Below are 13,088 nucleotides of genomic sequence, written 5' to 3'. Positions count from 1 at the left end.
CGCTCATTCCCTTGTTCACACGTGCAGTGCGGCTTGTCCGTCTGTTTATTTGTCAGCTTTGGCGAGACACGGGTGCTTGTGTATTAGCGTGAGCGTTTTTTATTCTGATCAGGAACAGTTTTACAAGTCCGCAAAGGATCGAGGAAAGGTTTATCGCCAGCTGAAAAGAGACACAGCGCTTCGGCTGTGGAGACTTGTTCGGCTGGCGTTCGGAGAGTCGCGTTTTTCAGAATTGTATTGAGATCATTTTCCACAGAGCTCAGATGTCAAAGCACAGCAGCAGCTCTCCACAGCGATCCTCTATAGCGCCCTTTCTCCCGCAGCTCCGTCCTCATTGGAAGGAAGCAAGAGTGAAAGGCTGAAGTGAAATAGAGCGGGGACGAAGGCAGTGAAGAGAGAGAACGTGGGAAGAAGAGAAAAACGCAAGGGAAAAAAAGCAGCGTCGTAAAAGAGGTGACGGAGCTGTCCTCTCAATAAGAAGGGTGCCAGCGAGCCTTGCTCTTGCTTATGGCCACACCCCCTTGAGCACGCCTGATCTCATCTGATCTCGGAAGATAAACAGGCATGGGCCTGGTTAGTACTTGGATGGGAGACCGCCTGGGAATACCAGGTGCTGTAAGCTTTTAAGCGCAGGAGGCGCCCTATCCCCGCTCGCTCGCTCATTCCCCTGTTCACACGTGCAGTGTGGCTTGTCTGTCTGTTTATTTGTCAGCTTTGGCGAGACACGGGTGCTTGTGTATTAGCGTGAGCGTTTTTTATTCTGATCATGAACACTTTAACAACTCCGCAAAGGATCGAGGAAAGGTTTATCGCCAGCTGAAAAGAGACACAGCGCTGCGGCTGTGGAGACTTGTTCGGCTGGCGTTCGGGGAATCGCATTTTTCAGAATTGTATTGAGATCGTTTTCCACAGAGCTCAGATGTCAAAGCACAGCAGCAGCTCTCCACAGCGATCCTCTATAGCGCCCTTTCTCCCGCAGCTCCGTCCTCATTGGAAGGAAGCAAGAGTGAAAGGCTGAAGTGAAATAGAGCGGGGACGAAGGCAGTGAAGAGAGAGAACGTGGGAAGAGAAAAACGCAAGGCAAAAAAAGCAGCGTTGTAAAAGAGGTGACGGAGTTGTCCTCTCAATAAGAAGGGTGCCAGCGAGCCTTGCTCTCGCTTACGGCCACACCCCCTTGAGCACACCTGATCTCGTCTGATCTCGGAAGCTAAACAGGGATGGGCCTGGTTAGTACTTGGATGGGAGACCGCCTGGGAATACCAGGTGCTGTAAGCTTTTAAGCGCAGGAGACGCCCTATCCCCGCTCGCTCGCTCATTCCCCTGTTCACACGTGCAGTGCGGCTTGTCCGTCTGTTTATTTGTCAGCTTTGGCGAGACACGGGTGCTTGTGTATTAGCGTGAGCGTTTTTTATTCTGATCAGCAACAGTTTTACAAGTCCGCACAGGATCGAGGAAAGGTTTATCGCCAGCTGAAAAGAGACACAGCGCTTCGGCTGTGGAGACTTTATTAATAAGGCCCCTCAGTAGTTGAGATCTCTGTTATACCCATCTAGAAACATGCAATCAGCATGTTATTGCTGAAGCAATAGTCACAACATTATTCCACACCTGGGTGAGATGCGGGTTATGATGACAGTCATGCTTTCTACACCTTATACTGAGCTCAGAAATGGACCAAGCGGACATCTCACGAGCAGATCCCTCCGCGTATAAGAAAGGCAACTTGTCTCAGCAAAAATACCACGGATTCACATCCAAAATATGATAAAAAGGCAAAAACCCCACACTTGGAATGCAAACGTACCCTAAAAAGGAAACACGGTTTTAAAACGAACTTGATTTTCCCCTGGAGAAACCTTTTTATGGACACACATCGCATCTATTACACATGTAGAACTAAATATAAAGATAAAACTTAATATAAGAAGTCATGACATATCACACATGACGAAGTCTGGTCCAGAATAAACAGTTTACACTGACCCACCTTTATTTACCCTGGTCACTCACTTCTATTAACTGTTTAACTGGGTAACAAATTAATATTTGTTTCAATTTGGGATCTACACCTGGGAGCCCTGAAATGTTGGCCAGAGGGGAGAAGCTGATATTCAGACGTGAGAATATATTAAAAAAAAGGATCTGATGTTGTTTTTCACCTGTCTAATCAAAGCTTGTTCAAAAATTATCTGATTATAGGACACACGAGTTTATAATCATACTCATTCCACTTTTTAACCCCGTATATATGCACAATATGAAACGTATATACACTAAATCTCACGTGTGACTCCCATAATATACATTTCTTTACGAAAATTAGGAACACTTACTACAATTATCAACCCCCCATGACGAGGCAATATTTCATACCTTTGTTTCTTTGTGGGTTCAAAGTTCTGTCCTGTCGTTTCACACGTAATGTTTTGGTAGTTATCTCAATTTTCCTTTGCAATTATCTCCAAGATCATCATCAACTTTTTGTAAAACGCTATGGACAACTGATATTTAAAGAAAGTCCTGTACCAAAACGTCTTCGTAGGGAAAGACAACTTTTTTTTCCTTACGTTAGTCGCTACACGGTTACTCAAAAAATCCATTCACCGCCTTTAAAAAAAAGTTTCGTTTTTTATTGTGGTTCACTGACATTTCTGTCACAATTCTGAGGGACCCCAAATAAAATTCACTTGCCGGTAGGATAAGACAGGTATCGAGCCACCTGCGTATCTAGCGGACGTTTAAAATAAAAAAATGGCGTGTAATGTTGCGAAGGGCTACTGTTTTTTTTATAGTTTGTCGATTGTAAGGGACGTGGGCCGCGACAGAAATAGTGGACGGGGTGGGAAAAGCTTGATTGATGGTTTGTTGTACCGCAACGGTCACAATTGACTCACCAGCAAAGATGGCGCCGAGGCCACGGGCGCGGGCGCCGGACATAGACGTCATAAACCCTTCCGAGGCGCAGGAATTATAGATCACGGTAGTTTCTTCTGGACCCGGGTTAGGGACAGTGTGCCCTCCGTGAGAGTCTTCTGAGGAAGCCAGTGTCTCATGGGTGTCCAGGCTTGGTACCATCTGTCCATCACAGGACACACAGACACACACACTCACTCACACACCCTGGACAGGACACCAGTCCATCACAGGACATACACACACCCTAGATAGGACACCAGTCCATCACAGGACACACACACACTCACACACCCTGGACAGGACACCAGTCCCTCACAGGACACACACACACAACCTGGATAGGACACCAGTCCCTCACAGGACACTCAGACACACACACTCACACAACCTGGACAGGAACCAGTCCATCACATGACAAACACACACTCACTCACACACCCTGGACAGGACACCACTCCATCACAGGACACACACACACCAGGGCCAGTTTTCCCAGAAGCCAATTAGCCCAAAAGCCTGTCTTTGGACCCGAAGAACACAGGGAGAACATGCAGACTCCACACAGACAGTCCCCCCCCCCGGGTCCAGACCCGAGCCCGGAGCCCCCCCGCGCTGAACCCCTCCGTACAGACGTCCGCACACAGCTCCGTTGTTCCCGATTCCCGAGGTGATCTGTTAAAAGAAGCCGGTGTGTTGCCTCCAGGTGACATTTCCTACTGGAGTCAGGACAGGAGGCTCTTCTGTACACAGAAGGGGGTGGGGGTGGGGAACAACTCCTTTGTTCGGGGCCTTGGGGCATTCTTGTTGTGAAAGGCGCTATATAAAAAAACTGAATTGAAATTGAATCTTACAGGTTTGGGTTTTTCGGAGATCTTGTCAGAGAGCTTGTCTGACATGCCCGTTTCAAAAACGTAACGACACTCCTCACGTCCGAGCGCCGCCGGTCTGTGACGTAACGTATGCTTACACAACCATGACGGTTTCATCATGGACAGCACGAAAGCCCGAAAAGTGGTTGACGTTTTAATTTGGCAACGCCACGATGGATCCCAGTTTTTTTTTTATTTTGGGGGCCAAAGAGGACAAAAAAGGAAACGTCTGGAGGTGGATCGATGGTCATCTCTGCGGTTGTTCTGATGTTCTGGAAAAAACAAAACAAAAAAAAAAACGGCTCGCTTGCCCGGTCGTGTAGTGTTTCCACACCCCACGCAAATCAACTTCTCTTCGCCCCCTGGGGCTCGTCGCCCGCCGCACCCCTCTCACGTGATAGGGGCTTCCCCCGGCTGTGACGTACTTACCCCACCCCCTTCGGCCAACGTCATACCGAAGGTCGCGCTTCGGGCCGCGGCGATGTTGACGGACTGTCTTGTAGCGTGAGAAGGGTTTAAATTTCAACTTAAGGAGTTGGCCATCGTTATATTTCGCGAGGTATCATACGGGGGGAAAAAGAACATTTATATTTATCAACCTACTAGTAATACTGGGTGGATGTCACGTTCCCCAAAGTTCAGTGCCTCTCTCTAATAAAGTAGAAACGCGACATTAAAAAAAAGAACTCCTATTCCCATTTGTAATGACCCCATCGTGTTTTTCCCGGTGTGCGCTTATCTTTCGGAGACCGTTTCTCTCTGGTGTTGTTTTGCTGTTGGAATAAATGCCGAGGTGACCCTTCTGTGTGGAGTCTGCGTATTCTCTCAAGCGGGTCGTTTCCTCCACCGCAGGGGCTGGTCGAACCGGGGTCTCCCAATCGTCACAGAAGTGTGTGTCGTTTTGGGTGGTGGTGGGGGGGTGCATCGGGGATACTGCGCCCCGAGGGGGTGACCTCTCACCTTACTCCGGACAAAGGTAGAAGACCTGTACCTTCACGAGTCCGGGTTGTGAAAACTTCTTCTGGCAGTTCAAAACGTTTTGAAGGGACTACAGCGCTACCCTGTTTTCCATTTGTATCGTGTATTATTAGACAGTCATAAGTATCTGTACTGATCACAGAGTCCCCCTCTCACTGCCAGGACTGAAGACCAGTGCAGCACGAATAATAATAATAATTAATAAGTCTGGACTCTCCACTCAGAGCTCCTCCCAGGTCAGGGGGATCCCCTCCAGCCCCCCCAGTGTGCAGCCCCTACCTGGATGATGCTCCAGTCCGCTCAGCACACAGCAGCTCTCAGTGGGGAGGAGAGCAGAGGGATGGAGCCAGTTCAGAGAGGGGGGTGATAAGGAGGCCATGATGGGTCAAGACCAGGGTGGGAATCAGGCCAGGACACTGGGCCACAGGACACTGGGTAACACCCCTACTCTTCTCCAGAAACACCCCGGGATTGTTAACGAGCACAGAGAGTCAGGACCTTGGTTTGACGTCTCATCCGAAGGACTGCGCCTGTTTACAGTCCAGTGTCCCCCGTCACTATACTGGGGCATCAGGACCCACACAGACCGCAGGGTGAGAGCGCCCCCTGCTGGCCCCACTCACACCTCTCCCAGCAGCAACTTTGGGGGGGGGGGGGAGGGAAAAAACCAAAAGCTAAACAGATTTTTTTTTAAATTTTTTATTGATGCTTAACAAAAGAACAAAAATTACAAGCTTCAGTCCAGACCGGGGTCTGGGGTCCCTCAGCTTCAGTCCAGTCCAGAATGGGGCCCCTCAGCTTCAGTCCAGTCCAGTCTGGGGCCCCTCAGCTCCAGTCCAACCTGGTGTCCCTCAGCTCCAGTGCAGTCCAGACTGGGGTCCCTCAGCTTCGGTCCAGCACAGACTGGGGTCCCTCAGCTTCAGTCCAGACTGGGGTCCCTCAGCTTCGGTCCAGCACAGTCTGGGGTCCCTCAGCTCCAGTCCAGTCCAGTCTGGGGCCCCTCAGCTCCAGTCCAGTCCAGTCTGGTGTTTCTCAGCTCCGGTGCAGTCCAGTCTGGTGTCTCTCAGCTCCGGTCCAGTCCAGTCTGGTGTCCCTAGGCTCCAGTCCAGTCCAGTCTGGTGTCCCTCAGCTCCTGTCCAGTCCAGTCTGGGGCCCCTCAGCTTCAGTGCAGTCCAGTCTGGCGTCCCTCAGCTCCAGTCCAGTCCAGTCTAGTCCAGTCCAGATCTTAGCTGGCACAGAACCAGGAAAGGAACCTGGAAAGAATATTGTTATTGCAGGTGTGAGGGACACAGACACAGACGTCATCATGACATCAAACAGCAAGAGGAGACTCCTCCTTGAATCACAGACACGACCGGGCGGCGCCCCCCTGTCTGCTCACCTGCACCTCCTCTTCCTCTTCTTGTCCTTCCCGGCAGCCTGCTCCTCCTCTCCCTCGCTCTTCCTCTCCTGACCCACGGTCTCCGCCGCCTCCATCGGCTCGTCCTGATCTTCTGTCTCCACTGACACGCAGCTCAGGGAGTTTAAAAAGACGCACCAGCGCTTCTGAAGCAGAGACAGGAGAGTCACGTTAAGAGTCGGACTGGACACTCCCGTACATGAACACTGCACTGAGAGAGAGAGGGGTTCATACAGACACACTGACTGGACACTGACTGGACACTGGACAGCAGTAAAGAGAGGATCAGAGCATTACCCACCTTATTTTTCTTCTGTCTCACAGGAGGTGGTGATTGGACCTCCTCCAGCTGGAGTCCGAGGAGGGAGAGAGGGGGCAGGAGAGGGACAGCACAGGGAGAGAAAGAGAGAGACAGGTGAGTCAAGTGTCCCAAGAGTACAGAGACTCTGCTGAAATCACACTCGCAGTGAGTGACACCGACACTAACCAGCCTCAGGACAGCACTGCTAGAGCACCACAACCCAGACTCAAGCACATCACAGCACAGATCAAACAGCAATATCTCACACACTGGGACACACACACACAAACACAACATAAACTGGAATGCTACAGAACCTTAAACAGACAATACACACTAGCTGAATATTTGACCAAAATAAAAAATAACAAACAGAAACAGACCCTGACGAAGTACAGGCTCAGTGACCACAACCTGGCCATAGAAACTGGGCGACACAGGCAGACCTGGCTGCCCAGAGAGGACAGGCTATGCTCCCACTGCCAGCGGGGAGAAATAGAGACAGAGATGCACTTCCTACTGCACTGTGACAGATACTCTGGGATTAGAGAAACATTCTTCCCGAAATTCAGGAATCTAATCCCAGAGTTCCCACACCTGCCAGAATCACAACGGGTCCCAATCCTACTGGGAGAGGGAGGAGGGAACTCAGTTGATCTGGCAGCCCAGTATGTGATCTCCTGTCACAGCCTGAGGAACAGTGAGTCTGTCTCCCAATAATGCTCCAGCCGCCTACAGTATTTGTCAATATTTTATAATATGTCTTTGTTGTAAATGTCTGTAACATGTCTGCTTTACGCAGAGAGTGGCGGGGGTTGGATGTCAAGGCCTGACGATACCGCATTACGCAGAGAGTGGAGGGGTGGGTGTCAGGGCCATACGACACTTCTTTATTCAGAGAGTGGAGGGGGTGGGATGTCAGGGCTAGATGACACTGCTTTACACAGAGAGTGGAGAGGTGGGTGTCAAGGCTATACGACAGTGCTTTCCGCAGAGAGTGGTGGGGGTGTGATGTCAGGGCCATACGACAGTGCTTTACACAGAGAGTGGTGGGGGTGGGATGTCAGGGCCATATGACACTGCTTTACACAGAGAGTGACGGGGGTGGGATGTCAGGGCTTGACGACACTGCTTTATGCAGAGAGTGGAGGGGTGGGATGTCAGGGCTATATGACAGTGCTTTCGGCAGAGAGTGGTGAGGGTGTGATGTCAGGGCCATACGACACTTCTATACGCAGGGAGTGGCAGGGGTGGGATGTCAGGGCCATACGACACTTCTTTACGCAGAGAGTGGCAGGGCTTGACGACACTGCTTTATGCAAAAAATGGAGGGGTGGGTGTCAGGGCTATATGACAGTGCTTTCCGCAGAGAGTGGTGGGGGTGTGATGTCAGGGCCATACAGCAGTGCTCTACAGAGAGTGGTGGGGGTGTGATGTCAGGGCCATATGACACTGCTTTACACAGAGAGTGGCGGGGGTGGGATATCAGGGCCTGACAACACAGCTTAACGCAGAGTGTGGAGGGGAGGGTGTCAGGGTTATACGGCAGTGCTTTATGCAGAGAGTGGAGGGATTGGTGTCAGGGCCATATGACACTACTTTACACAGAGAGTGGCGGGAGTGGGATGTCAGGCCCTGACGATACTACTTTACGTAGACAGTGGCGGGGGTGGGATGTCAGGGCCTGACGACACTGCTTTATTCAAAGAGTGGAGGGGTGGGTGTCAGGGCTATACGACAGTGCTTAATGCAGAGAGTGGAGGGTTGGGTGTCAGGGCTATACGACAGTGCTTTCCGCAGAGAGTGGTGGGGGTGTGATGTCAGGGCCATACGACACTTCTTTACGCAGGGAGTGGCAGGGGTGGGATGTCAGGGCCTGACGATACTTATTTACGCACAGAGTGGCAGGGGTGGGATGTCAGGGCCTGAAGATACTGCTTTTCGCAGAGAGCGGAGGAGGTGGGATTCGACCTCTCAGTGGGGCCAGCAGGGGGCACTCACCCTGCGGTCTGTGAGGGTCTTAATGCCCCAGTGTAGTGACGGGGGACACGATCTGGCCCACCAGCGACGAGCAGGTTACCAGATCTAGACAAAGGGGGCAACTCTTAGTCGTATGAGCTTAGTCACACATCGCAGCGATTAAAAAAACAAAACAAACATATTATGTCTGTTACTAACGACTTTTTTTTCCTACATTGAAAGTCTCTTTCCCGGGTGATTTTCTAGCGCGACTGGGGCTCTTCGTTTCTCCTCGGTGTCTCATCGCGGGCGGATTTGAAACAGACCACAGAAGGTGGTCACACACTATATTATTATTGAGAGACATACTCACTGTCTGTACCTCAGGCTGGGACAGTAGATCACACTGTATTATTATTATTGAGAGACAGGCTTACTCTCTGTTCCTCAAGCTGAGACAGGACATCACATACTGTATTATTATTGATTGACAGGCTCACTGTTCCTCAGGCTGGGACAGGAGATCACACACTGTATTATTATTATTGAGAGACAAGCTCACTGTCTGTTCCTCAGGCTGGGACAGAGGATCACACACTGTATTATTATTATTGAGAGACAGGCTCACTGTATGTTCCCCAGGCTGGGTCAGGAGCTCACACAGTATTATTATAATTATTGAGAGACAGTCTCACTGTCTGTTCCTCAGTCTGGGACAGGAGATCACACACTGTATTATTATTATTGAGAGACAGGCTCACTGTCTGTTCCCCAGGCTGGGACAGGAGATCCCACACTGTATTATTATAATTATTTAGAGACAGACTCACTGTCTTTTCCTCGGTCTGGGACAGATGGTCACACACTGTATTATTATTGAGAGAAGCTCACTGTCTGTTCCTCAATCTGGGACAGTAGATCACATTGTATTATTATTATTAATATTATTGAGAGTCTGGCACACTGTTCCCCAGGCTGGGACAGGAGATCCCACACTGTATTATTATTATTTTGAGACAGGCTCACTGTTTGTTCCTCAGGCTGGGACAGGAGATCACACACTGTATTATAATTATTGAGAGAGAGGCTCACTGTCTGTTCATCAGACTGGGACAGGAGATCCCACACTGAATTATTATTATTGAGAGACAGGCTTACTCTCTGTTCCTCAGGTGGAGACAGGACATCACATACTGTATTATTATTGATTGACAGGCTTATTGTTCCTCAGGCTGGGACAGGAGATCAGACACTGTATTATTATTATAGTGAGACAGGCTCACTGTATATTCCCCAGGCTGGGACAGGAGGTCATACATTATATTATTATTATAGAGAGACAGGCTCACTGTATGTTCCACAAGCTGAGACAGGAATTCACACTGTATTATTATTATTGAGAGACAGACTCACTGTCATTTCCTCAGTCTGGGACAGTTGGTCACATACTGTATTATTATTATTGAGAGACAGGCTCACTGTTCCTCATGCCTGGACAGTAGATCACACTGTATTATTATTACTGAGAGTCTGGCTCACTGTTCCCCAGGCTGGGACAGGAGATCACACACTGTATTATTATTATTGAGAGACAGGCTTACTCTCTGTTCCACAGGCTGAGACAGGACATCACATATTGTATTATTATTATTGACAGATAGGCTGACTGTCTGTTCCTCAGAATGGGACAGGAGATCACACATTGTATTATTATTATTGAGAGACAGGCTCACTGTCTGTTCCTCAGGCTGGGACAGAGGATCACACACTGTATTATTATTGAGAGACAGGCTCACTCTCTGTTCCTCAGGCTGGGACAGGAGATCACACATTGGCTTGTTATTGAGAGGCAGGCTCACTGTCTGTTCCTCAGGCTGGGACAGGAGATCACACGCTGTATTATTATTATTGAGAGACAGGCTCATTGTTTGTTTCTCAGGCTGGGACAGGAGATCACACACTGAATTACTATTATTGACAGATAGGCTCACTCTGTCTTCGCTTGGGCTTGAACAGGAGATCACACACTGGATTATTATTATTGAGAGAGGCTCACAGTCTTTTCCTCAGGCTGGGACAGGAAATCACACACTCTATTATTATTATTGAGAGACAGGCTCACTGTCTGTTCCTCAGGCTAGGGTAGGATATCACACACTGTATTATTAGTATTGAGAGAAAGCCTCAGTGTTCCCCAGGCTGGGACAGGAGATCACACATTGTATTTTTATTATTGAGAGACAGGCTCACTGTTCCTCAGGCTGGGACAGGAGTTCAAACTGTATTATTATTATTATTGAGAGACAAGCTCACTGTTCCTCAGGCTGGGACAGGAAATGACACACTGTATTATTATTATTGAGAGACAAGCTCACTGTTCCCCAGGCTGGGACAGGAGGTCATACTCTGTATTATTATTATTGAGAGACAGGCTCACTGTCTGTTCCTCAGGCTGAGACAGGAGATAACACTGTATTATTATTATTGAGTATCTGGTTCACTGTTCCCCAGGCTGGGACAGGAAATCACACACTGTATTATTATTATTGAGAGACAGACTCACTGTCTGTTCCTCAGGCTGGGGCAGGATATCACACACTGTATTATTAGTATTGAGAGACAGCCTCAGTGTTTGCCAGGCTTGGACAGGAGATCACACACTGTATTATTATTATTGAGATACAGACTCACTGTCTGTTCCTCCTGCTGGGACTGGAGATCACACACTGTTCTATTATTACTGAGGGACATGCTCACTGTTTGTCCTTCAGACTGGGACAGGACATTCCACACTAGGTTATCATTATTGAGAGACAGGCTCGCTGTCTATTCCTCAGGCTAGTACAGGAGATCACGCACTGTATTATTATTATTTAGATACAGGCTCACTGTGTGTTCCTCAGGCTGGGACAGTAGATCACACTGTATTATAATTATTGAGAGGCTGACTCACTGTTTCCCAGGCTGGGACAGGAGATCACACACTGTATTATTATTGAGAGACAGGCTCACTGTCTGTTCCTCTGGCTGGGGCAGGGAATCACACACTGTATTATTATTAAGAGACAGGCTCGCTGTCTGCTCCACAGGCTGGGACAGGATATCACACACTGTTGTAGTGTTCTCTCACGAGGCACCAGTTCTGTAGGGGTTTGGGCATTTACTGGGACAATTATTTTTGTGGCAGTAAATCACAAAATTGATTCTTTTAATGGTCTTAGAATCCAACCATGCGACATAACTCAAACAACGCACACACAGGTACAAATACACGAGGATACATTTGTTAATATATAGAATATGCATGCAAACCTAACAGATCTTATCGTATGGGTTATCAGAATACAAAAGATATAAATTCATTCAGTTACAAAGAGTTACACATATCAAGAGGACATAAGTTCGGTATATCATTCATTTAGACCATTTCGTAATTGAACTTGTTTACAACTTCTACATGAGATACTCAAAACAAGTACATAACCCTTAGGAATTAAATTGATATCAACTGGTTGGGAGCAGTAATGCAATAAGGTTGAATACTCACTGCCGGGGCGTCCCTTTTCTCACTGTTTCCATAGTGCAGCGGTTATCACGTTTGCCTCACATGCGGAAAAATCCCCGGTTCGAAACCGGACGGGAACAGCCTCTTTTTGCACGCTCCTGTACTTCACAGAGGTCTTGAGTGACCGGTCATTTGTTCCCAATGTATTTCCGGTGCCTTCATGCACTCTTGTACCAAACGCACGTTCCTTCTGTACGCGGAGCCGATCATTTGCAATTGGGCTGTGCCGACAGACCAGGACGAGCTCTGTCGGCTCAAAAACAGCGCAGGACCTGCAAGAACAACAGAAAGATTAGCATCCAGCGGGGGCTTCTTAGTGAGCCCAAGATCTCATCAAGAATCGGCTCCAGCAACAGGGCTGGGCGCATTGTTCCATTCTCCGACAACTCTCGGTGTAAACAAGTCCCTCCTGGTCTCTGCTTGAATTGCACTTTCCTGCATTTGCTTTGGTGTAACTGGCTTCCCCTGCATGGGCGAATGTGAAGAAGATCCTTAGTAAGTCATTGAAGAAAACCGAGAAGAGGTCGAGTGGCCTCCGTCGTTCATCAACGATCCAGTCAGGCAGTACTCCTCTGTAAAGCGCCGTTCGTTCACATCGATTGGCTTTTTTTTGCCTTCATTTGTGCATGTAGTAAAAGCAAACGCCCCTATTCTACCGACTCGAACCGGGGTTGTTGCGGCCACAACGCAAAGTACTGAGCACTATACGATCACGGCGAGATACCGAGACACACGTGGCAGGGCGGAAAAGGCTGTGCTCTCCTCGTGTGACATAATTCGGAAAAGTCCTGACGTTGCATTTCAACTGAGCCCCAGTATACATCGACCCTTCGACACTCTGAGTGACACCTCTTGCGTGTTTTCTCATATTTATGTAGTTTGCTTGCATGATGCCCGGAACAGCGGGGTTGTGCGCTCCCTTATGGTCGATCGGTTAGGATTCCTGGTTTTCACCCAGGTGGCCTGGGTTCAACTCCCGGTATGGGAACGTGTCAGTTTTGAATCCTGCTTTCCAAAAGATCAGCACCGTGTACGAAGGAGCCGCATTAAAACTACTCGAACGTGCAAAACGTGCGAGAAGAGGGGGCGCTTGTTTCCAGC

General features: G+C 48.8%; 1 non-coding gene and 1 pseudogene across 1 annotated transcript; both read left to right on the top strand.

The window, feature by feature from the left end:
* Nucleotides 1–503: 503 nt before the first annotated feature.
* LOC148668100 (5S ribosomal RNA) lies at nt 504–622 on the top strand (annotated as a pseudogene).
* Nucleotides 623–1,156: 534 nt separating this feature from the next.
* LOC148668099 (5S ribosomal RNA) lies at nt 1,157–1,275 on the top strand. Its single transcript, XR_015938746.1, has one exon. It is a non-coding gene; the product is annotated as a 5S ribosomal RNA (ribosomal RNA).
* The last annotated feature ends 11,813 nt before the right edge of the window (nt 1,276–13,088 follow it).

The sequence above is a fragment of the Lepisosteus platostomus genome, chromosome 5, assembly GCF_059453375.1.
Source record: "Lepisosteus platostomus isolate fLepPlt1 chromosome 5, fLepPlt1.hap1, whole genome shotgun sequence".
In the NCBI taxonomy this organism is placed as follows: Eukaryota; Metazoa; Chordata; class Actinopteri; order Semionotiformes; family Lepisosteidae; genus Lepisosteus; species Lepisosteus platostomus.
The sequence above is the reverse complement of the archived record's forward strand: the minus strand, read 5'-3'. Positions and strand labels throughout refer to the sequence as shown.